The sequence below is a fragment of the Anastrepha obliqua genome, chromosome 5 (genome assembly GCF_027943255.1).
Source record: "Anastrepha obliqua isolate idAnaObli1 chromosome 5, idAnaObli1_1.0, whole genome shotgun sequence".
Lineage (NCBI taxonomy): Eukaryota > Metazoa > Arthropoda > Insecta > Diptera > Tephritidae > Anastrepha > Anastrepha obliqua.
Genome location: NC_072896.1, coordinates 123,866,540 through 123,891,873, shown reverse-complemented (window position 1 = coordinate 123,891,873; position 25,334 = coordinate 123,866,540). Strand labels below are relative to the sequence as shown.

General features: G+C 36.5%; 1 pseudogene; it reads right to left on the bottom strand.

The window, feature by feature from the left end:
- Positions 1-3,338: 3,338 nt before the first annotated feature.
- Positions 3,339-4,326, bottom strand: LOC129247167 (cytochrome c oxidase subunit 1-like; annotated as a pseudogene).
- Positions 4,327-25,334: the final 21,008 nt, after the last annotated feature.

The following is a 25,334-nucleotide window of genomic DNA, read 5'->3' as shown; positions in this document are numbered from 1 at the left end:
TTTATAATTAGGAATTTATTAAATAAATAGATTAAACTAAATTCTGAATTTAGAATAAGGGTAGTAAATTACCTAAAATTAGGTCGAAACTAATTGCAATAAATCGCTTCATATTCATTTTTACTTATTAAATTAATAATTAGGAATTTATTAAATAAATAGATTAATAAGATAGATTGAAAATTCAATACTTTTTGAATGCAAATCAAATGTTATAATTAACTACAATCCTATTTTATTTATATTATTTATAATGTTAGTTAGATCAATTTAATATACCTTGGTTTCATTCGTGATATAAACCAATAATTAAGATTATAATAAAAATAATTGATGTAATTGTTCATATTATAATATTTGATAAATTAATAATTAAAATTATTGGTAAAATTAATGCAATTTCTACATCAAAAATTAAAAAAATAATTGTAATTAGGAAGAATCGTATAGAGAATGGAAGACGTGATGATGATTTTGGGTCAAACCCACATTCAAATGGGGAACATTTTTCACGATCTGCTATACTTTTTTTTGATAAAATAGAAGCTAAAATTATTACAATACTTGTAATTGTTATTAGGGTTAGAGCTATAATAATAATTGAAAAAATTATCTATACTACCAATTAGTAGACTTTATGATTGGAAGTCAAATATACTTTATATATTATATAGATATTGTAAATATTAATTATATTACTTTATTATCCTCCTCATCAATAAATTGAAATATATAAAAATAATCAAACAATATCAACGAAATGTCAGTATCAAGCAGCTGCTTCAAAACCGAAATGATGTGTTTTTGAAAAATGATTATTTAAATGTCGGATTAAACAGATTAATAAAAAAGTTGTTCCAATTAATACATGGATTCCATGAAATCCTGTAGCTATAAAAAACGTAGATCCGTAAACTGAGTCAGCAATTGTGAATGGTGCTTCAATATATTCATATGCTTGTAAAATAGTAAAATATACTCCTAATAATACTGTGAAGAATAACCCTTGTGTAGCTTGAGAATGATTACCTTCTATTAAACTATGATGGGCTCATGTTACAGTTACTCCTGAGGCTAATAAGATAGCTGTATTTAATAAAGGAATTTGAAATGGGTTGAAAGGTTTAATTCCGGCTGGTGGTCATGAAGCTCCTAATTCAATTGTTGGAGATAATCTACTATGAAAAAAAGCTCAAAAAAATGATACAAAAAATAAAACTTCTGATAAAATAAATAAAATTATTCCTCATCGTAGGCCTAATGTTACAGGTAGGGTGTGTAACCCTTGGAAAGTTCCTTCACGAGAAACATCTCGTCATCATTGATAGACAGTTAAAATAGTAATAATATTACCTAATAAGAAGAATGAAATATCATATTGATGGAATCATTTAACTAAACCTGAAACTCATGTTATTGCTCCAATAGCTCCTGTTAAAGGTCATGGGCTATAATCTACTAAGTGGAATGGGTGATTAGCGTGTGTTGACATTATTTAAAATTAATTTACTTCTCTAGAGTATAAAGTACTTAATACTGCGAATACATAGGATTGAATAATTGCTACAGCTGACTCAAGTACTAATAAAGCAATTTGAGCAATAATTAATAGCGAAATAATAGTATATGAAAGTGATGGACCTGTATTTCCTAGAAGAGTTAATAGTAAGTGACCTGCAATTATATTAGCTGCCAATCGTACTGCTAAAGTTCCTGGTCGAATTAAATTTCTAATTGTTTCAATACATACTATGAATGGTATTAAAATTGCTGGCGTTCCTTGAGGAACTAAATGTGCAAATATATGTTGGGTATGATTAATTCAACCATAAATTATAAAACATAATCATAAAGGTAAAGCTAATGTTAAAGTTAATGTTAAATGGCTTGTACTTGTGAAAATATAAGGGAATAATCCTATAAAATTATTAAATAAAATTAGTGAAAATAAAGAAACGAAAATAAAAGTTGATCCTGAATGTCCTGTAGATCCTAATAAAGTTTTAAACTCTTTATGTAAAGTTAATAAAATTGAATTTCAGAAAATATGATATCGTGAGGGTATTAATCAATATGTTGAAGGGATTACTATTAATCCTAAAAGAGTTCTTATTCAATTAAGAGATAAATTAAAAATACTTGAGGTGGGGTCAAAAACTGAGAATAAATTTGTTATCATTTTCAATTAAGAGGTTGAGTTGAAGATTTTTTAGTTGAATCAGATTTAGGGGATTGAGGGATTATAGAGTAATAATTTATTATTCTAAAAAGTATAAATGTGATAGAAAAAATAATAAATAAACTTAATCAACCAATTGGGGCTATTTGTGGGATTAAAAAATATTAATAAGTTTAATAATTTTAGTTTGACAAACTAATGTTATATATTTAACTAATTTTTTATTATTATTATTAAATATAATTTATAAATCATTAGAAGTAAGTGCTAATTTACTATTGAGTGGTTTAAGAGACCAGTACTTGCTTTCAGTCATCTAATGATGAATTTACTCTATTTGTAATTCATTTAATAAAATGGTTAACAGGAATACTTTCAATGACAATAGGTATAAAACTATGATTAGCACCACAAATTTCAGAACATTGACCGTAGAATAATCCTGGTCGATTTATTAAAAAATTAATTTGATTTAATCGTCCAGGAGTTCCATCTACCTTTACTCCAAGAGCGGGTACTGTTCATGAATGGATTACATCTGCTGCTGTTACTAAAATACGAATTTGTGAATTTATTGGTAAAATAACACGATTATCTACATCTAGTAATCGGAATCTATCTACTGTTAATTCATTTGTTGGGATTATATATGAATCAAATTCTACATTTATAAAATCTGAATATTCATAACTTCAGTATCATTGGTGTCCAATAGCTTTTAGAGTTACTGAAGGTTCATTAATTTCGTCAATTAGATATAAAAGTCGTAAAGAAGGAAAAGCAATAAATAATAGAATAATAGCTGGCAAAATTGTTCAAATTACTTCAATAGTTTGTCCATGGAGTAGATTTCGATTTGTATAGGAATTAAAAAATAATATAAATATTAAATAACCTACTAAAGTTGTGATTATTACTAAAATTATAAGGGTGTGATCGTGAAAAAATGATAATTGTTCTATTAAGGGAGAGGCGCTATCTTGAAGGCCAAGGGCTGCTCATGTTGTCATTGTGTGTATAAATATGTGTATTATATTATTATAAAATTAAATGTATAATTAGGAATTTATTAAATAAATAATTGTTTTATATTTATAATTCTAATAAAAGTGAAATACTTTATATATGGAGCTTAAATCCATTGCACTAATCTGCCATATTAGAAATTAGTTAAAAGTGGCAATTCAGAATAACTATGTTCAGCAGGGGGGGTATTCTGAAGTCATTCAATTGATGAACTTAGTTGTATAGGGTAAATAACTTGTCGTTGGGAAATTATGCTTTCTCAAATAATAAATAAGAAAAATAAAATTCCTAATAATGAAATAGAAGATCCAATAGTTGAGATAATATTTCATGTTGTATATGCATCTGGATAATCTGAATATCGTCGGGGTATACCTGCTAATCCTAAAAAATGTTGGGGAAAGAATGTTAAATTTACTCCGATAAATATAATAATAAATTGACTTTTTAATCATCTAGGGTTTATATTTAATCCAGTAAGTAAAGGGTATCAGTGAATGAATCCAGCTATAATTGCGAATACTGCTCCTATAGATAATACATAATGAAAGTGTGCTACTACATAATAAGTATCATGTAAAATAATATCTACAGATGAATTAGCAAGTATTACTCCAGTTAATCCTCCTACTGTAAATAAAAAAAACAAATCCTAGAGCTCATAATATTGCTGGTGAGTAATTTAATTGAGTTCCATGTAGTGTAGCTAATCAACTGAAAATTTTAATTCCTGTTGGTACTGCAATAATTATAGTAGCTGATGTAAAATATGCCCGTGTGTCTACATCTATCCCAACAGTAAACATGTGATGAGCTCATACAATAAATCCTAATAGTCCAATTGCTATTATTGCATAAATTATTCCTAAAGAACCAAATGTTTCCTTTTTACCTGATTCTTGACTAATAATATGAGAAATTATTCCAAATCCAGGTAAAATTAGAATATAAACTTCTGGGTGGCCAAAAAATCAAAATAAATGTTGGTATAAAATTGGATCTCCTCCTCCAGCAGGATCAAAAAAAGATGTATTTAAGTTTCGGTCAGTTAATAATATAGTAATTGCACCAGCTAGTACTGGTAAAGATAAAAGTAATAATAGTGCTGTTAATACTACAGCTCATACAAATAAAGGTATTCGATCAAATGTTATACCAGTAGATCGTATATTAATTACTGTTGTAATAAAATTTACTGCTCCTAGAATTGATGAAATTCCAGCTAAATGTAATGAAAAAATAGCTAAATCTACTGAAGCTCCTCCATGAGCGATTAGAGATGATAATGGAGGATAAACAGTTCATCCTGTACCAGCTCCATTTTCTACTATACTACTTACTAGTAATAGTGTAAGAGAAGGAGGTAATAATCAAAATCTTATATTATTCATTCGTGGGAATGCTATATCAGGTGCTCCTAATATCAAAGGTACTAATCAATTTCCAAATCCTCCAATTATAATAGGTATTACTATAAAAAAAATTATTACAAATGCGTGAGCTGTTACAATTACATTATAAATTTGATCATCTCCAATTAAGGCTCCTGGATGTCCTAATTCAGTTCGAATTAGAATTCTAAGAGATGTTCCTACTATTCCAGCTCATGCTCCAAAAATAAAATATAATGTTCCAATATCTTTATGATTTGTTGAGAATAATCATTGTTGCGATTAAGACAATTAAAATATTCTTTAATAATTAAATAAGAAATAAATAGATTAAATGGCTGAAGATTAGGGGATAGATTGTAAATCTATTTATAAGAATAAATTCTTTTTAATCAAAAATTTAATTATAATAAATTTAGTTTAAATAACAAAATAAAATTAAATTTATAATTAGGAATTTATTAAATAAATAGATTAAACTAAAATTAAATTTAAAATTTAGAGCTTTATAGTCAATAATGACATTAGACTGCAATTCTAAAGGAGTATAAATATAGTATTACTAAGGCTTAAAAGATTTAACTTATATTTATAGCTTTGAAGGTTATTAGTTTACTTAACTTAAAGCCTTTCTTTATTTTATGATAAACTAAAATTTTTATAAAGTATTAAATTTTTGATTTAGCTTATAAGGAAGGATATTATAAAGTTAGGTAGATAATAGATAGATGTGAGTCCTCCGGCATCGTGGAAACTCGCTGACCGGGGTTACTTTGAGCCTTAAACCATCACAGTCGTTCTGCATCTTGCCAAAAGCGGCTTGCAGGAAGTCAAGTGAAAGCTGATCATCGTATTTAATGACATTGTATCCACGGATCACCTCCACTGAAACGGGCTTGCCATGACGTATAGGAGACAGCCGTGCTTCGATTTCGGACCACTGCAGGCTTACGGCGTTTAGTTAATTCGTCAACCAACGCAGTTAGTAGGTGATCCCGTGTCACCTCATCAACCGACACCTTGGTTCACACAGCTTCAATGCCCAAACCAGCCAAACGTACATTTCACATCTTGCGCTACGAAGCTTCGAATTTTCGCTTTTGTTTTGCGAGCGATTGTGCTTCGCCGCTTCTGTTCTCTGGGTGGCCTGGAGCGACCATCTTTTGACATCTTGCTTTATCGGTCTCGTATTTTGGATGAGCTTTAACTTCCGCCTCATTTTTGCTTCTTCTGCCGATAATAGCGAGACACCTCTAGTAAAGCTTATACCTTGACGGGCCTTTTTTCATTGGAAGGTGGACTAATAGTTGATGGCGTGCTGCTTTCCACAGCTTTGCCAACAACTGTCTCTTGACTAGAAGCCAAGAGCTCATCCTCTGAGCGAGTTCCCAACTTTCTCAGTTCGTTAGTGTTCGTCCGTTTTATCGTTAGGTCCGTCTGCTTGTCCGTGCGTTTTGTCTTTAAATCAGGCCGATTATCCGTCTACTTGTCTGCTTGTTTGTTAATATTTTCCGACTTTTTTTGGCTTTTGTGCATTCTTTTTCTGTTATGATCACCTGCCCTGGCAGGAGGCTGCAAATGTCGCCATATGCGGTGACCAAGGAGGATAACGGGAAAATAATCGGCTGACTAAGGTAGTGCCTCACATCATGGCAAGGCCAACATTACAACCTGAGGCGGTTTGGTGTCAGAAGGGCTTCGTTGAAAGCCTTATTTAATCCCCCCGCTGCCAAGCCCACCCAATAGGCACGGGTCGCATCACACCTTGGATTGAGGGAGTTTTTTTTTAAGAAGTTTACGTCTTCGACCTGTGCGATTCACGGGAGATGTACTCCTACCACCCATATCTGTGAGGCGTTTCGCTATCCACCACCTGAACACCTCTAGGATAACAGGTCCCTCCGAGGGAACTAGCGTCCATTTGATAGTGATCCCTAACCTATGCTTTGAAGTGGACGGTCTATTTACTATTCGCATATTTCACATTTTAAGGTTATTCGTTTATGTTTTTGTTAAATATTTATTCTTAAAGTATAAAAGAAAAAAAATTTGCTAGTTTAAAAACAAAAAAAAAGTTCTCACATAAAACAAGCAAACAACAACACGAGAGAATGAAATATATTGCAGACACATTAAATAGCAACAAATGTGCCATTATCACGCCCCGTTGCGCAATGTTTTGCACAAATAAACACACACATGCCTACATATGAGTGCACATAGCAAAAGAAAAGCCGATTAAGTGCATCATCAGTTGCATCTGTCAAAACAAACACCGTATGGGCGCGCAAACGCAGGCAATGGCACAAACGTTCTCCTGGACTGCCCAGTTGTTCACTGACCACTGCGCATAGAAGCTACAGTCTCTGTTGCACAAAGCTGCATATGCACATGGCTATGCACTGTTTACACTGTTCTGCTGCCGAGTGCTGCCTGCATTTCCATGGCCATTTGGACTGCGAGGAAGAAGCAGCTACGTGGAGTTGGTGCTGGCAGGTGAATGCTTCAACTGACTTACGTTTGTGTGGATGATTCTATTGAATAATAAAGTTACTACTGTTTGCGATTGAGATTGTGAGTTGGCGTTGATGGCACTTGCTGTTTCGCTGTTATCGATGGGAGTTCTTCACTGCGTTGCGCGATGCTAGTGGGCAATATTCAACAATTTAGCAGAATGATTTATGCGTACGCGAGCACAAAGTGTGCAAATGATGTATGTATATGTACGCAGGAATATACGCAATTGTACGCCAATGTATGCTTGTATAATGACATATTATGGATGCATTTGTTTTAAGTTAAATCAATGTATTATTCATAGATATACACGCGATTGTACAAATTAACTAAAATCGAGTTCGTATCTTAAGTCTTTTGATTTTTTATTCAGATAAACTTCAGCAATTATTGAGTTTGCCCTTTGTGGCTTTGAATGTTACACATAGCTCTAAAATAAAGACACTGCGCATTTCCTAAGGTTAAATAACTGTTAAACTCGCAAATATAAATTAAGTGAATGCGCATTGCACTTCTACAAAGGCTCTAGGCGCAACCAATAACCGTCCCACCTTCTAAATTATGCATTGCGTGCTCCACATAATTCGCCTTTAACAAGCGTACGACATTACCGTTCTACACTAATCATACACACAAGCATTTGATTTGGTTAATTTGCCTACAACCTGTCAGTTATCAGCTAAGGCACTTCTTGTGGAAAATTGCAGTTGTTTAAATTGCCCGCTGAAGTTTGAGTGGAAAATAAACGGCTTTGACTACAACGCCTTCTTTAAAAGACAAAAAGACGAAGAGATAAAAATATAGAAATGGGGGAAATCCGTTGCTTGTGCATGTGCAACCGCCGTCACAACGTCGCGCAAGTTGATTACAATAATGATGATGACGTTAACAAGTACTTTATGACAGAGGTAGCTATCTAAGGCAGAATATCAGATTCGTTTGAAGTGAGGAAGGCAATTTTAAGTGTCTTATGGGCTACTTGCCAAGCAATCAGCATTTTATGATAGTTGGTGGTGGCGGAAAAGAACAACACAATTTCTTAAATGCGGTATTTGAAAGGGGTTGGGGTTTCGCTAGGCACAAAACACTCAGCCGTTACCAAAGTGAAAAAGAGCAATATAAAAATAATTTTCAACATAGTTTGTAAATAATATTTACATACAAGGTGGCCCATCTATATGTGAGCAATGTTCGAGTTAACTTTGGCATACGTTGATAAATTGCCGACATTGACAAATGCCATACCAAGTTTGAAGAAAAAAAATATAACAATTAAAAAAAATTATTAAAAAAAAGCAAAAAATACCATACACCATTTTTATAAAAAATTTCGAGGAAATACCCTGTATACGCTTACTAATATACTTAGCGACGCTTCGATCGATTCGACAACGGGCATTTTTCAAAAATTACAATTAAAATAAAAAAAAAATTACAATTAAAATAAAAAAAACAAACAATTAAAGTTAAAAACAAACAAAAAATGATTTTTATAAAAATTTTCGATGAAACACCCTGTATCTGCTTACAAATATACTTCGTGATCGATCGATTTGTAACGGACATTAAAAACAAACATGACATACAATTTTTTTCTAAAAATTAATTTTTTTTAATATTTTCAAAGGAGCATTCAATTCTAAAATGTTAAAAAAGAATCGAAAATATTTCACTCTAAAAAAATCAACACAAGAATTTCTAACATTGATTAAATCTGAATATTTTTAATTTTTTTAAATGTCTTTTGTTATAACTTTTTTTCTAAAAAAAATTCTGAAAAATGCATTTAGTTCTAAGTTTGTTGAAATAAAGTTGAATCGAGGATATTCTAGTTTAAAAAACTCTACACAAGAATTTTTAACATTGAATTAATCTGAAAATGATTAATTTTTACAAAATTTCTATTTTTTAAAGTTTTTTTTTCTAACAAAAATTTTTCGCAAGTGTAGTTAGTTTTAAAAAATTAAAAAAATAATTTCATGTAGGAAAGAACCGAAAATATTTAAAAAAATCTATATAAAAATTTTCAACGTTGAATAAATCTGAAGATTTTTAATTTTTTTTCAAAATTTCTTTTTTAAAATGTTCTTTTTTATAAAAAAATTTTCTTAAAATTGTATTCAGTTTCAAAAAATAATTTGCTAAAGGAAAGAACTGAATATATTTCATTTTAAAAAATTCTATATACAAATTTTGAATAAATCTTAAACATTTTCAATTTTTTTTTTCCAACAGCGTATTTAATTCTAAAAAGTTAAAAAAATAAGTTACAATAATAATAAACTTTAAAAAATTCTATACATAAATTTTCACATTGCATAAATCTGAACATTTTTAATTTTTTTGCGGAATTTCTGTTCTTAAATTTTATTTTTTTCTAAACAAATTTCTCAAAAGTGCATTTAATTGTAAAAAGTTAAAAAAATAATTTCTTGTAAGAAAGAACCGAAGATTTTGATTTCTAAGAAATTCTAAATACAAATTTTCCACATTGAATAAATCTGAAAGATTTTATAATATAATATTTTTCAAAATTTCTTCAGTTCACTTCTTATTCTTACTCAAGCTTACAAATAGATAAATTTTCAAAAAAATTAAAGACAATGTCCGAAACACTTGGTTCACTTGACTTGAAATCGCTCAGGTATAGGAATCCGATCTGGAGCCATGGACGCTTCAATTTTTCACCGATCGACTTGAATTTTTGCCACAATATTCTTAAAAAAAGAAAAAAAATTATATGCATATGGCGCTTACACTCTTTATTGGGCATTTGGTCAAGCTCGTCCGCTTATTTGTGTTGTGCGTCTTGATGATTTTTGCAACAAATGGAGTAACCTACAGTTTTAAGCCGACTCCGAATGGCAAATAGGTTTTTATGAGGAGTTCTTTCGAACTTGTGCACTTCCGAATAGTAGTCACGGATCAACTCATTCAGAAAACAATACTTTTCATTATTAGAGCGTGTATACCCTGCGAATTTAATTATAAGTATTTTCTAAGCTCCAATTTTTATGTAAAGTACTTCTTTTTCGAAGAATTCGGCAGCCCTCTACACTGAAATTTCAATTTGTGCTCTATGGCAGATTCCAATTATTACACCTGCTTGCACACGTCAACCTTAATTACAAATTCCTATTTCTTCCACTGCTCTTACTATCTATTACCTGCTTCCATTTTGATTTGCTAATATAATTTATTAAAGTGAGGAGGGGAAAATAGAATACAATTGGCGCACGCACGTTCAGGTTAATTTAGTGCAGATTGTAAGCAAATGAACGCACCAAAGCGAAGATCCTGTCGCTACAAATGAAGATCAGTGAACTTTTCAGGTGGCGTACCTGGTTAGTTTTTTTAGCTGTGAAGGCATAAATTACCTTGTCATATTGCCTCAACTCGTACATACTCGCGTACAATATTGTGACTATGCATTAAATACAGTAGAAATGTGATGAATCACATACGTACATACATACATGTCTAGGAAGGTGTATATAAGAAGCCAAGTATATCTACCAAGAAGGTAAGTATGTCTGCACAAAAGAGAAGAGCAGCATTTAAGTCCAAGTATTTTTATGCAGTGAAATTCCGCACCCATTCGCGGTGGTGATCTTAACTGATCTACAGCTTTATTTCCCCTACCTATTGTAGACAATTGAGCGTGAATGGGACTTTATCGCGGTTTATTTTGCTACTATGGCTTGCGGCGCTCCATAGTGATTGTTGTTGATCGAAGGTGCTCATTTTAGCTCATCAATGATTCTGCAATGCGGCCTTATACGGTGCATTATTCGTAGGCAGCCGGGCAGCGCGCAGCCCTAACCGATCATATTTCTCCTTCCGCAACGCCACAGCCATCAGTGATGCTACACAAAAAAATATCATTTCTAGTAGCCACATTCCATTCAGTAATGCTAACCAGTGCTTAGAACCTTTTCGATTGCTGCCAACTATGTTGAAGACAGTTTCGCGTAATGCTTGCGGACCTTTCTTGCTGGCGATTGTTGCAATTCAATTTATGCCTCATTGCTACCATTCATATTTATGTTGCAATAAAAAGCATGCAGTAGGTGCAGTAACGCAAGCAACGAGTAATTCAATTCAGTGATGATAGACGGTCATGCGATCACAGCGCTGGCAACAGCTGTCAGCAAAAATAGCTGCCTAAAATAAATGGAGGCTCAGACACACCAACATGCCTTGCGGTATGCAAGTATGTGTGCATGTGCACAATGCTTAGGTGTGAGCTTATTCACTTACATACAATAAATTGATCAATGAAGCAGTGCACCGATCGGTCGCTGGATCGATTGGCAGAACCAGATCAGCGCTGTGGTCACTGTGATAGAACAAGTTCACGCACTTGCAGCAGCAAGCTTAGGTGGCAGCAGAAGCATAAGGAACATTATACGCTACAGCAGAATTCAATCTTAAAAGCCGCTTCCATCCTGCCGCTGCTACAATTTTCTTTCGTCTTTTGTTCTTACGTTTATTTATTATTGTTGATATATTTTTTCTATAATCGGAAATTGATTTATTTATTGGTAAATTGCCACTTTCTCGCACTATAGTGGCATAACTCACATCCTCCATTGGCTGGCACTTTTGCGCAGAGTGCCAATGTTGTTGTACTGCAGCCGCGATATTGTGGTAAGTTTCAGCAATTTACAAACACATACGCGCATGTATGTTGCCTGTTCACACATTTCTTCGGCGATCTTGATTCTTACTTGGTGGTGGTTGGCGGTTTGTTTCTCGGCATGCACATCAATCGATAATTGAGTTGTTATTGCATTTTAATTGAGCATCGAATTGCATCGCAATAAAATCAACCAAAATGGGAAGTCGCTCAGCAAAACACGATCATATTTTATGGCATTCAAGCAACAATTGCTGCGGGTTGTTGTACAGGCGGTATGTTGCAGGTGGCAGTGGTGGCGGCGTTGGTGTTGGCTGCTGGCTGCTGGCTGTTGGTTGCTGGCTGCTGGCGCCGTTGCAACTCAATCTAGCTATTTTGCCTGTTTACTTTCAATGATTTTATAAGGTAAATTATGCAGTATTAATTGAACGAGTTTTGACTTAGTTTGTGTTACGGTGGTGTGGCGTCAAAATTGGATGAGTCCTCTGAGGTTTGATGCCAATAGAGCAGTGCTTGAAGTTGCTACGAGAAAATTTCCTTTTCCTTCTAAGTAGATTGTGAATGTGATTGACAAGACTGGTTTATTAGACCTAAGAAAATGCGATTATGCCTCGTGGCGGGCATATTTCTATGCAACATAGTTTTAAAGTTTTATTCTGACGAAGGAAAGTAGGTAGGTTAGATGGCAAGAGTCCACGGGTACACTATAAGTCACAATAGAGTGCCGTTTTTAAAACCATAATGCAGACCTGTGAAAAATGACAACACTTAAAGAAATAAAAACCATCATCAGCCGCCCTGTGCTGTTTATGTAGCAGGGGAGAGAAAAGGGATCTAGGCCGCCGGACCCGGAAAGTTGCAAAGAAAGTGTTGAACGGTCTCTTTCTCTGTAGGTTGTACGAAAGTCCAAGCTTCTCCGCATGAGTTTCGATCACCTAGTGATTGGTGAAGATCGCTATGAGTTTGGAAATTGATTCACGGATGATATCCAGCACTAAGCGTTCTGCTTCTTTCGTATTGAAACCAAAGTGTTTTTGAGATAACACACGATGAACAGAACTCCATCTGTCTTGCGCTTTTTTAACAAAGAAATTGTGCAGTTTCCCTTTAATAACGGCCAAGGGGACACCGATGACTGAGATGATGACAACTAAAACCGATTCTGTCGACTTCTTCCTGGCAAGCTCATCGCCAATTTAATTCCCTCTGTGTTCCTATGTCCTGGATCCCGCCTTACTTGAGTTCACCAGCAGAAAGAAAGCAACTGAAGTTAAATTTATCTTTATATAGAAAGTTGTGACGAAAGCAAATTTGGCTTAAGTGCTCAATTATACTCAATTGTAATAAAAAAAAATTAATAAAAAAACGTCTACTGAAAAATTTACTTTTTGCCTGAAGACCGCATGCATGCCGTGATATTCGTGATACGGGCATGACATACTCCTCCAACCTTCTAAAGCAGGATCCTCGTTGAAAAGTCCCAGCATTGATATGTTGAATCCTTAAAAGCGATTGCAAATATTGGACTAGGCGTATTTCGCATTTCTAATCGCCAAGATATTGGGTACGACTTCTTTAAAGTGCAGGACATTCCCAGATGAGGTGTTGTAGCTGCTCAATTCCTCCTTCATCTTTACAACTCCTGCAGAAGTCACTGTGAGGTATACTCATTCTACTGGCTACAGTGCCAATAGTGCAGTGACCCTTTGTAAAATCTATGAGGTCCTGGTAGTTGATCTGTTGTTTCCAAGCAGACATTTTGTCCTTCTAAGACTTAGTTTTGGCCAGAGCTTTTTGGAGATCCTGCAGTTTAGTAGTCAGAGACCACGTTCTATTAGTTTCCGCGATTACGTTCAAGTCAATTGTAGTATACAGTGGGTTTAGAGGAATGCCTATGTCCTCTACCACTGGCTAAAGGGCAAACTCGTGTTTAATTGCACACTCATCCGCTCTTTTATTTCTCTCCAGAGTGGCCGGAGACCCAACGAAGTGTGGTGCTATCTTGTTGCATAAGCGTAGAAAGCGCTACATTCTTTAACACATCTCGAGTTGATGCGCGCTGAGGCCAGTTCCTTCATCGCTGCTTGACTATCAACAAAAACGGTGAGGTTTGCCAGAGGTAAGTCCATTAGTCTTATCGTGTTTGCTGCTTTTTCTTTAGCGTAGAGCTCATTAGGAAGGCGCTACACCGACTAGGGAGTCTAAAGTAGCAATTTAAGGGTAATTCGAGAAAACTCCTGATCCAGTGCCATTGTCCATCTTTGAGCCGTCAGTATAAATATGATTTGACTGTGGTTTACCAATTCTTTCTGTCGGGTATTCGTATTTCTAGCCTTTGTTCAGATATAATCTTGGGAACCAAATAGTCTGTTTCCTTTGCTTCTTGCATTGGACGCGTTCAGAATAATATATTTAGGCCAACGAATAATCCATTTGAATTCAGTTCTCGACGCGAATTGCTTTTAAGTCTTCTATTGACTAAAAACGAAGATCCTCGAAGTGATACCTAGTTTGAGCTTTGAAAGCAACTGGTTTTTTCTCAGTCATATAAGGTGAATACGGTGGTTGGGTCGAGTTTGGTTACAAGCAATGCATCTAGTAAAAAACCGAAAGTTTTTCTTTCTCAAATTTATCGTCTTTTCGACGATTTTACTCTCTCAAAGGTCGCTTAAAGCCCATATAATTTTTTGTTTGAATTTTGGTAAACCATTTAAAGGACTTTTTGAATGTTCAATTCGCGGTACTTTTCTAACAGAGTGTAAATTAAATTTATACATACTTTTTTCTAAGAACTGATTCGACATAATCATAATTTCCCACACATTTAAAAAAATCTTCTAAGCGACCATACAACTTTCAGCTCGTTTCCTAATTGCCACAATTTTCCCAAAATTTACGACATGACAACTGATGAACTTTCACCACTACAGCTGAGCAAACCAAAAAAAAATAAATGTTTCTCAAAGCGCAAGATAAACAAGTAACAAGAAGACATAGCAGTAGCGGCAGTTTTACTTAATGGAAGTATCAAATTAGGAAAAGCAAGAGTCGGAAGACAATTTTGGTTAGGTAAAGCGCAAACATCAAACCTTTCTAGCTGGGTTTGGTTAGAGCAAAAAAAAAAAAAAACAAAAAAATAACTCAACAACTTCCGCGGTTGGTGTCAGTGTCGATGGCGGTGGGTCGGCTGGCTTTGAGCATTGTTGCCCGTAAACGAACTGAGGTTCACAAGCAATTGACCTCCCGCCGAGAGTCCAAACGGCTGAATGCGTTGAGCCGACTTAGGATGAGATATGAGTGCGGCAGAGGAGTCAATGAGAAAAAACAAATACGTTTTTTGGTTTATTTTTTTGTAAAATTAGGCATTCTGACGCGTTTGCTTGCTTTTGCTATAACTAAGTTGAAGGCCTTTGTGCTAAAGCTGAAATATCAAAATAACCAAAAAACTAAAAAAACAAAAAACAAATATATATAAATATAATATATATATTTTTTGTTAAGGTAGGGTAGGTATAGTAGTTGTCGGTTGACACACCTAGGCCTGCTGTAGGCCCATTGTGATACCACCGGGGCTGTCCCCTCTCCTCACTCTACATTGTCCTCATTGAACCAACGTCTGTTTAGTTTCAACAGTCGGTTTGTGCGTCCCATGTTCCATTCCGGCCACGTCATTCTACTAGTTGCACAGGTTAGGCACTGAGACCATAGCCTGTTAGCCGCACTGATAGTGTGTTTATCTATAACCATCTTACAAGTTGCTAGAGGTATGTAGAGGTATGGGTATGTTCGCTTTGTCTGGTTGGATCGATCTGCTTTGCAGTTGCCTTCTATGCCTCTATGACCAGGCACCCAGAGCAGGTTTATTACAAAGTATTGTGATCGGTCTGTCAAAACGCCGATACGTTCTTTTGCTGTCTTCGAGTTAATATTAGGCGATTTTAAAGCTTTCAGGGCCGATTGGCTATTTGAATATATTTATATAATAAATGCAACTCATCTGAGCTATAAAAGTCTGTCGCTTGATGTACGAAGGAGTATTCATCTAGTATTCTTGCGTGACCTCTTCTGTTAGTGGCTAAGTTAGAAGATTCTCTTAACCTACCATAAGTGCCGATTTCGCCGCCAGCTGTTTGCTGTAGGCCTCATTCGGTAATAGGTGCAGCATGACATTCATCGCTGCCGTGGGCGTAGTCTTTAGTGCCACGCTTATGCAGAGACTAGCACTCCTTTGAATACTTTCTAGGCATTTTACTGTTGTTTTTTTCTCGAGTGTTGGCCACCAGACCAAGACACCGTATCTCATGATATGCCGTACCACTGCTGTATATAGCCAGTGTACTATTTTTGGGGTTAGACCCCATTTTGCCTATTAAGCCTAAGTAATAACAAAAAGTAAATAAATATGGCAAACAGATTAGCGGGTGAAATACGAAAATTCTATTCGAGGCAATGAATTGGATACGAAGTAGGAATTGTACAAGCAAGCTGTCCAGACAAGCACATGCGTATGTAAGCAACAGCCTACACGATTTTTATTTACACAATATTTTTAGCGCTTACAACTTTTTAGACACCACCAAAGTTCCGAATTTCATGCCTTAATTTAATTTTTTTCGCCAAAACCAACAGGCTTGAGAATTCGTTGAAATTGAAGTTTATTCAAGTCTGTTTACTTACTTACTTATATCGTGACAGTCAAGTGAAGTAGGGATTTCTTAATTACCCTGGAGCATTCACTATTTTTTTAGCTCTAACTTCAACCCCCTCGTCGCGCGGTTCGTTTGCCGCCAGTTTGCGGCAAACCATGTGTTGGCTGGTATTGCCCGGTAGCCGGTAGTTATAATACCAACCGGCCAACTGCCATTTAATTTTTCTTATACCAGTATATAATTACGTTTACTTTTCTGATTATGATGATATGTTTTTACCACACTACTCATCCCTCATTGCGCGCCACCTTCGCTTCGCATCGCAACCGTCTAACGATAATGGTGCGAGTGCGTATCGCATTTTGACCGGCAATAATTTTACGACCTAACTGACAAAAAATTAAACATGTACACAAAAAACTATGAAACAAATACAACAACATTGGCATTAGCAATACAGTCATCAGAATGACAGTAGTCACCAGTGAAATGGCGTTCATTCGCCTGCTTGAACTTTGTGGTCTTACCGCGCCGCACTTCCATCCTCGAAACATTTGGTTATTTCGTTGCCACTGAATTTTTTGGGTGCTGTTACTGTGTAGCCAATTATTTCATTTTGTTGTTTTTGTATTTTTAGTTTTTGTTTTATAGTTTCTAGATCTCGGTTTGAAATGCGCAGAGTTCCAGGCGGCTGCTCTTCGAGATCTGCGATAAATTTTAATCGTTGCGCATTCAACTTGTCGCACCGCACGCCGACTGCGCTTAACAGTAAAGAGCGCTGCGGTGGCGTGAGCGGGTTATTTAGTGAACTACAAGTGGCCAAATATATGTTTTATGGCGGGTAGTTAGGTTTGATATTATATTTTAATATTCCTACGCACATGTTTTAAATTTTTTAATTGCTATTATTTCCTCTGAATACTTTCCTCGAGTAATTTTGGTTAATGTTTTTGAGCCAACTTCATTGTACGCTAAGTATTACATTCATTCATTTAGAAGAATTCGTCATTCAGTCTTTCTCGAAAAAATCGAGTTTTATTGCTGATCGAGATAGTCGAGCTAGGGGAGCTGCTTGCTCTGTTTTCTTGGATATTTACTTTTAATGAATTAGTAATTTTTCGTTAAAAATTTCAGCAGTTATGTGATTAATACTGCAACGGAAAGAAACTGCTGATCATTCGAAATATATAAGCAAATTTTTTCATATGATAATATTTACATAAGGCTTCAATATATATTGGTATGAGTAAATGTAGGTTGGCAATTTTTATTAAGAATTATATTATAAAAATTCTAATACTGGGTGAAGAGATTCCGAACAACAATAGAAGAAGAGCGGTAGAAAAGAGGTATGAAACCTAGCTCCAACACGCCGAATATATTTATTGACGGCTCGAAAATGATGGACGGTGTAGGCGCAGGGATTTATTGCACAGAGCTGGACATTAGGCGCCCAATTAAGCTCCCTGAGCACTGCAGTATTTTTCAAGTGGAAGCTTTTGCGGTAGGGAAGGCAAAAATGGCACTAGCAAGGACATCGAGCAATTCCAACATAAATATATACGTTGACACTCAAACGGTAATAAAGGCAATAAACTCATATGAAATTTCATTTAAAAACGTTCTTAGGACCAGGAAAGACATAGAGGGACTAGGCGCAGACAGACGAATACACATCTATTGCCAACTTCCTTAGCCTGGAGCCCGTTCTACCACTCCCTTCTGCAGCCATTAATGGCACAGTTAGCAAACGGGTTACTCTAACCCACAAGCGAGCAGGCTGATAGAGGCTGCAGATGGACAAAACTGATGTTACCTGTCGTGACCGACCGACTGTCGCAGTTCCTCCTGTCACTAAGCAGAGGGGACTGTAGGAGGCTGGTTGGACTGATTACGGGTCACTTTCTATGGGAAAAGCACATGGAAAAGGTAGGATCTCAGTGAACCTAGTATGTGGCGAGGAGGAGGAGACGGCGGACCACTTTCTGTGTATCTGCCCAGCCTTCGCTCGGATCAGGCTTCAGATCTTTGGCACTGATGCGTTAAGAAGCGACCTCCTTGGCACCACAAGATCTATTCAGATTTCTTCGGGGGTCGAGTAGATTTAAAAAGGGAATCCGAGTGCAGTACAATAGACTTAATTGTGTCTGAGTGCTGTACTTGCCAATCTGTCTCAACAAAAAAGGGGTCAAGCTCCATCTCGTAACACTAAGGACCAATAGGTCTATCTGATGGCTTTCAGCCAACCAGGTCAACCTAACCTAACCCACACGATTTTCACCTGAAGCAAAAGCAAAACTCTATGGCTTTCAATCAATAAAATTGTGTTTCCTTTGCCGTCCGAGTCAGCCGAAAGGCTGTAGAAAATCACTTTCCAACTAAATTGGAAAATGGAACTGAAATTGGAAAACTTTTCATTCTCATTTCGCTTCTTTACTTAGTACCAAGTATTAGTATTTTTAGGCAGTTAACACTTCATACATCTGGACTTCATACATATCTCTCTATCCGCAAACTGCAGTTTGAGAGTCGTATCAGGAAAATCTGTACCAAAACTGAAACTTCTGCCTTTACTGACGGCTCCGAGGTGGAATCGGGTTTAACATTTCTCTGACCTGGGTTCCAGGACATAGTAATATAGAGGTAAATGAAATTCCTGATCAGCTTGCAAGGAAGGAACTGAATGGGTCTTTGAGATCTCCTACCCGGTCTTTGGCATACTCTTGACTGCTGTTGAAGAGGAATTGCACAACTTATTTCTCAAGGAAGTTCAGAAGGGATAGAGCTCATTTTTCTCAGGTGCTACTTCAAAAACCCTTTAGCACTAGTACAATAGACGCATGTTTCAGAAAGTCCTGGGGATTCCACGCTATTCAATTTCCAAACTCGAAGCTGTATTTACCGGTCACTGGATGATCGGCACACAAGTGAAAGTGCTAGGGTTACCATTTAATCCGCAGTGCAGAAGCTGTGGGGACCTTTCAGAGAAGGAGACTGTAGAGCATTTTCTCTGTAAATGTCCGGTTTTGGCAGCTAGACGATTAAGGTCACTGGGCGCTCCTTTTACCGACAGCCGTGGGTAGTGCGGCAACCTAAATCGCATCAATCTTTTCCATTGCCTAAACAGCTCTGTAGCTCAGCCGACTGTGATATCTGCTTGTTGGACGCCTTAGAATGGTTTCAAAACGGCACTTAGCGCTAATTGGGGAGTGTCAGAGTGGTACTTCAACCATTTCACCTACCTATCACTTTTGTTTTATATGGTTGTTGCTGTAATATGAACTGTTTTTTTATAAAAAATATTTGGAATTGAAAAGTAAATAATCAAAATTTGTCATTATATAGTGTACGCTTTCTTTTGACTTTGACTGTATATAAGAAGCTTCTGACTCCATTGATGTCACACAGCCAAATAAAGATTTCGCAAAAACATATCTAAATGCGAAAGAATAAAAGTGGTAATTAAAATGTGATATTCATAGAAATATTGTAAGGTAGACCCACTACTCTAAGCGCAATTAGGGCCAATGCCTCCTTCCGAGTTCAGCTAAAGTCAAACTACCTGGCTGTAGTAATTCAAAGTATGCAGCTTTACGCGCCGCTGATTTCGACAAAGATCTGCCTATCGGTGATACATAAAGCTGCTGTTAAATAAATTCAAGCAAGCATACACAACTGTTTACTGCTTTTATTAAGTTCATAATTTAAACTAAGTCCTCCTTTATATATATGTGTGTACGTGTGTGTGTGCACGTGCGCTTGTTTACGTGCAATATGCAAAGCATCCACTCGGCACGCTTCCACAAACTACTGTACTTTGTTTCAGCTGACTGTTTTATTGAATTTTACCGCTAAGCAATAAAATGTGCAAAAAATCACAAACAAATAATAGTAAATACAACCGCCAATAAATAGAGATTTTACAAAATTCCCGATTGCCACTCCGAAGTGTGGTGTTCGTTTGACGTTTCCGCTGAATTGGCGCGCACAAGCACTCATACGCGTGTGTATGTATTCACGTACTTATATGCACATACATATGCACATATCTAAAATGCGCAGACGCAAGTACTTGCAAATGGAAGTGTAGAGCCACCGCAACAAGGCGGTAAAGCACCTGATGCGCAACGCGGTCATTACAAATAACATAAATTTATGTGTTTTCTTTACAGTCAGTTGCTTTAAGGGGCTGCGTTTTTGTTTCCTTTTTCATTTTGGTTTTTGTTTTTATTTTTAGTTTTTGCTATTACCAATCTTTCTAATTGCGACCAAGCCGCAGCCGTTTACTTTCCAGTTGCTCGCTTGTATTTTGGTTAGTGGTACAGTACCGGCAAAAGGCAGAAGACTCTTACCGCCAATAAGCAGCAGGTTGGCAAACAATCGCCACTATCGCTCGGAACCTTCTTCTGGGCTACCGCACTGGGTCTTTGGCTGAAGCCAAGCAGCAGCTACTTACTATAGTACTGGCTACATGAAGCAGCATTGTTTGCCTCTCTTACTGCTCCGCGCCCATAGCATCATCACCTCATTGGAAAGTTGAAAGCTAGGCTTGCGTGCCGCCATCAACTCATAACATCACCACCACCACCACCGCCACTATCTCCATCTCAACTACCACAGTTATTGCCACTGCCATTGCCATTACTGTGCTGATAATTTCATTCTGTAAATTCATCGCTTGATGAAACACGAAGTACAAAATTCAACGGAGCAGAAAATCAGATCGCGAAACCATAACGTCTTCCACAATCACTGATTCAAGCATCGCGCCGCCGTTGTTACCGATGTTGCCATTGCTACTGCTACTGCCATTGCCATTACCAACAACAAGTCAAGCTATCGCTCGTTTAGATCTGTGAAGGAATATTACCCGTTCATGCTACATATCTATTAGCCGCAAGTGTTATGCTGTGTACTTGTAAATCCGTCTTTAGATATGCATTTTTACGACTCTGATCGGCTGCTTCGGCTGCCGCCATTACCAATAGATAGACGTAGCGGCAACCCCTATCGCAAATTTTCTGTTCCTTGGGTTCACTTATCGGGAGTACGACTATGGCGATCGACATCATAGTATTGCACGGGCCATGGCGAAAATGTTGCAGAAAATTAAATTACGTGTTAATACTTGGCTAGTGACTGTCGGGTGGATGGCTTGCAATGGAAACAAACAGACGCAGTTGGCTAAATTTTTTATTTAAAAATTTAAAGAAAATAGTAGTAATAATAGGAATGCAATTTAAAATTATTATATTACAAAATATGGGGTGGATGTGCCCTGAGTTCCTTGGAGAAACACGCTCGATTATCAAGTCAAAAAGGGATTGAAATACAAAAGGAGTCAAGGCTCAGTTAGAGGCTCATAAGGTATCGTAGCACAACTAAATTCCATCCTACCCCATCTTTTCATTTGTAGCGCTGGTGAGATGGGTGTGTAGAGAGATGGGTGTGTAGACATACGAGTATCTAATGATGGATCTCTAAGTTGGCTAAAATTTGTGAATTTACTGCCACTAACCCAAGAGGAAATTGGCCTTTGTGCCATGACAGAAATTGGAAGAGGATGCCCGAAGAGCGAGGATACTCTAAAATTCATTCTGGTGGTTGGTAGTGGACTTCCTTTTAACAGAAATGAAAGACTTCGTTTACATCCAAGCTTATGCGGATGATAGCTGTGCTCAATAATCAGGGAAATTTCTCAAAGAGATCCATGTAAAAAACACAACAGAGAAAGAGAGAGAAGATTGCAGGGTACTGCTGTCAATTCCAGTAAGACAATCCCAGTTTTGTTCACGCGTTAAATCAAATTAGAAATTCTCAATCCTCCACTACTTAAGGGTGTCAAACAAGTACTTTCACTTTCCCCGGAAGTGAAATATCTAGGGGTAACTGTAGATATGAAGCTGATATGGAAAACTTCCGTTGAGCTGAAGGTAGGACTTGGGGTCAGAGATCAGCCATGGTACTCTAGAAATAAATAGCTCCTCACTATTCCTTCTATACCTCACGTATTCTGCTTTAGTGATATGATGCAGAACCATGGTCAGAACCACAGTTTCTATGCCAAACAGGTTACAAAAGAGTGTGCGGACAGGCATTACGGCCACCAGGAGTACAAAGTCATAATCGGCTCTTAATGCTTTGATGTATTGGCTACCTGTGGCAATCTAAGAGCAAGTAATGAAAGCAATATGTTGAGTGCATTTTTGTGGATCAGATTAGTAGCCTCTGTTGATCGTACCTAATAACAAACTGATATCTCTAAAGCCTCTAACGTCTCTTTTGGAGGAAAGTATGTCGTTAGCTTTTCTACAAGAAAGCAATAAAGAGATTCAAGCAAATGCTCCCTCTTTTGAAAAGAGTTATAAAAAAATATATATAATAAAAAATTATCAGCCGATTCTGTGAAATAGATACTGAAAATTCAGAACACATTCTTTGCGAATGACCTGCACTAGGCAGAAAAAATGTACTATATACCACCTGGGTGGTACATACCTTGATACCAATATGAGACCTCCAATAGGCAGATACCTACAGCCAACCAGAGCTGTTGATATAATGAAGAAGATTGATGGGATTTAGGTTGGCGTACTCTCCCAGGCTGTCGAAGAAAGGAGCACCCAGTGACCTTATCCAAAGCCGGACATTTACAGAGAAAGTGCTCAACAGTCTCCTTCTCTGAAAGGTCCCCACAGCTTCTGCAATGGGGATTAAATGGTAAACCTAGCTTGTGTGACGATCTTATAAAGACCGGTAAATACAACTACGAGTTTGGAAATTGAATAGCGTGGAGTCCCCAAGACTTTCAGAGTCCTCCGTCTATTGTACTGGGCCCAAGGGGGTTTCGAAACAGCTTCTAAAGGAATAGAGCTCCATCTTTTCTGTGTTTTGCTGAGAAATAAGTTGTGCAATTTCCGTTTAACAACAGTCAAGAGTTGTCGATGACCGGGTACGAGGTCTCTGAGACCAATTCCGCGCCCTTCCTGGTAAGCTCCTTTGCAATTTTCTTTTTCTCTATCTTCCTATGTCCTGGAACCCAGATCAAAGAAATGTTATCTGCACACCCAAAAGGTTTGATCTCCTCCTTACATGAGTTGACTAGTTTGGATCTGCCCCATGGTGTCCTCAGATTCTTATTCATGGCTTGACTATTGGATAAAATGTTAACATCTCCCTCGTTCCTACGTCGCCTAAGCATTTTGCATGCCAACAGGATCGTAAAGACTGAAAAACATTAGCAGTATTTTGAAATTTTAAGGGGGGGGGGGGGAGGTGGGGGGGTAAGGGATAAAAATCGATTTTTTTTTGCATGTTATTGTAGTAAAACATTTCAAAAATACCGTGTTAAAATTTTAAGTCAATCCGAGCAAAACTTTTTAAGTTATAGAGCATAAAGCCGAGCCGCCTCTAACATCTGCCGAGACGCAGCAGACTTTAAACACGGTTTTCTCGAACCTTTTTTTTTAAAGAGCGTAGTCATTGGCATTTGAAAACTACTCAACCGCTCTTTTTGAAATTTTGCACACATATTTTACATATAAAAAACCTCCCCCCAACGTTTTTTTTTCGCCATTTTTTTTTATATTAAGGTGGTTTTACACCTACAAAATGGCGGCATTTTTTCGTCAAAATTCACTTTTTACTTCAAACGACTACCAAATGGCTGAAAATGAAAATAAATCGTCAAAATAAACGTTGGGGGGAAGTTTAACTCATACTTTAATTAAATTATTCGATTTTTTTGATTTCAGATGATTCTACGCTGAGATATGCTGACTACTGCAAAATGTATTTTTGAATACGTCTACGTAAATGTGCTCTCATTCGCTCATTTTGCAATATTTTTACATGAAAATTTTATCAAATATTCTTGAAATGTTACTTTATAATATGCAACAACTTTTAATAAACTGACTTGAACCGTTTCGCTACAATAAATTCATGAAAAAAGTGTTTTTCTTAGCGTTTATCCCTTACCCCCCCCTTAAGGAAATAGAAAAATTAGCTGAATTAAAGAAAACCTCTGAAGATGTCAGTGAAGACAAAGCGACCAGCCTTGGTACAGATTTTCCCCTCCTCCTGGCGCGACCCTCAAACTCCAGTTTGCGCATAGAGAGATCTGTCCGAAGTTCAGAGAAATATTAAGTTAACTGCCTAAAAATGTTACCATGTCTCTTGAGAGATTTCCTCCAGAGGTCAATCTCCTTTAACTTCATCTTTCAGTAGTAAAAGTCAATAACGTAAAAGTCGATGAAAATCAAGTGCAAAACGACATTCAGTGCAGCACAGGAGCAAGTGCTATTTTTCCACATATTTTTATATTATTTATATTAAAAAAAATTATATAAAATATATATTAGTTCTTAAAAAGTATCAAGAGGGAGAAGAGAAAGGCGTCCGATTTAGGGGAAATAAGTTCACAAGGATTCGGCTTCATTTGGTGAGCCTTATTGCCGCCATTTAGCTCGAGGTAGCTAACAACTGGTACGACGTCGGAATAAAAACAAATAAGAACTTGGCAAATCCGGAACACTCGTTACCAGCTAGACTTAAAATATTTTCTATGGCCTGAAAGCTCAGTACTCTGGGCGAAATCCACTTGATTGTGATGTCAATGAACAAAATTTTGGAGTTAATTTAATATCGCAAAAAGCCTACGAATGGCAAATAATAAAACTGGCAAATATCATAAATACCTTGTCCGAGCGCTCATTGTATGTATTTATATTGCTGTCATTTAGGCATTCGTATGCGTGTGTATGTGAAATGTTAATAGTATAACGTATTGTATTAAACTAACTCACACTGGTGACTCGCTGATGAGAATGAGGATGATGAAGGCGATTATTTTCGATGGTGATGTTGCATATTCACGTGCGCTGGAGCAGTCAAGCGTGACGGGGTGACGTGAGTAATTGTGTTGTTGATCG